We start from the raw sequence: 1,987 nt of genomic DNA, 5'->3' as shown, positions 1-1,987 counted from the left end.
TCCAGGGGATCTTCCCTGACCCAAGAATGAACCTGTGTCTCTCCATCTCCTGCATTTGCAGACATTGTTTCAATTCAAAAATAAACAAATAAATGAAAACAGGTCAGAGGAGCAGACTAGGGAAGCAGGAAGAAGTATATGTCAAGAGATGAAAACAGTAGGAAATATCAGATCACATAGAACCATATAGAATATACACTGAATTTGTGTTTTATTCTAGGTATAATTAGAAATCTTTGAAAGGTTTTAAGTACCCAAAAGTTATTCAAGTTTTAATTATATTGATTGATTGAGTGGTTATGTGCATTAAACATCAGAAAGAAAAGTTTAAGAGAGTAAAACTTACCAAAAATTATTTTCTAATTTCAGTTAAACCCTCATGACTAAGATCTTAACAATTGTGGGAAATTATAGCAAACTAAGGAACTGGTTTAACAGCCCTTTTCAGAATTGTCCCTTATAGCAGATGTTATCTGTCAATATTACCTTCTTTCTACAAATGTATCTTTCATGAAAACAACATCTGCAAGTTTGCGTGATGAAATTGAAATAAAGCCTGCTGGAAAAGAACTAGCAATCCTTGTTTCTATACTTGAGTGGATGTCACAAAAAATAAACGTCATGACTTGAGTCTTTAAAGAGGGAGTTGGTTAATCAGAAGAATGCCAGCTTAGCTGGGAGAGTACTTTTAAAGAGAAATCTTGTGTATATAAGCATCTAATTTGCAAATGAAGCATGAGAAGAAGGCAGAGTTCCTCATTGGTGGTTATTAACCATATCATAGGCCAAGGTAGTAATGAATTATCTTCGCTTCTGCTTTAACAATTGCTTCAATTTGCATTTTAGGCATAAAATAACGGTGTGTCAAACAGACTAAAATGTCAATAATGAAATAAATGAACAGAAACAAAGACAATTATAAAGTATGAATAGCTAACATTTGTGGTGCTTTTATTTGTGCCAAGCACTTTCATGAATGCTGTGTAGATGGTTGCTCATTTAATCAACATAAAGTTCTCAGAGCTATCACCGTTAATAAAAACCCCTGTCTTTTAAAACTGAGGTATAGTTAATTTACAATGCTGGGTTAATTTCTGCTGAATAGCAAAGTGATTCAGATAGATAAATGATAGATACAGAAGCATGTACATTCTTCTTTGGATTCTTTTCCATTATGGGTTATCGTAAGATACTGAAAATAGTTCCCTGTGCTATACAGTAGTTCCGTGTTGTTTTCCACCCCACATGGAAAAGTTTGCATTTGCTAATTGCAAACTCCCACTCTGTCCCTCCCCTCCCATCCTCTTGTGGCAGCAGGTCTGTTCTTATGTCTGTGAGTCTGTTTCTGTTTCATAAATAAGTTCATTTGTGTCGTATTTTAGATTCCACATGGAGTGAGATGACATGGTATATATCTTTCTCTTTCTGACCTTCTTCACATAGTATGATAATGTCCAGGTCCATCCCTGTTGCTGCAAATGGCATCATTTCACTTTTATGGCTGAATAGGGTTCCATTGTATGCATGTACCACATCCTCTTCATCCATTCATCTGTCAGTGCACATTCAGGTTGCTTCCATGTCCTGGCTGTTGTGAAAAGCACTGCTATAAACACAGGAGTACCTGTATCATTTTGTCCAGATATATGCCCAGGAGTGGGATTGTTGGATGATGTGGCAATTCTAATTTTAGTTAATAAAACCCATTTTAATGGATGAGGAAACCAGAACTCAGAGAGGTGAAGCAACTGTCCCAAGGCCACAGTACTAATAAGCTTCAGAGCCAGAGTCCCAGCTCATTCTTGTTTCACTGTTGCCATCTAAGAGGCTTGGTCAAAGCATCTTGCCTGCAACTAATACAGAGTCAGTTTGTAAACATATGCCCAATATTACCTGCTTTAGTTTGATACACAAATGGTGCATCCTACCTACTTAACCTGAGCAAAGCAACTGCTCCTTTATTTTAAAAATGCATATTAAGTGTAAC

This window comes from Giraffa tippelskirchi, chromosome 12, assembly GCF_054371585.1.
Source record: "Giraffa tippelskirchi isolate mGirTip1 chromosome 12, T2T-mGirTip1v1.2.pri, whole genome shotgun sequence".
Classification (NCBI taxonomy): domain Eukaryota; kingdom Metazoa; phylum Chordata; class Mammalia; order Artiodactyla; family Giraffidae; genus Giraffa; species Giraffa tippelskirchi.
Note: the sequence above shows the minus strand (reverse complement) of the source record.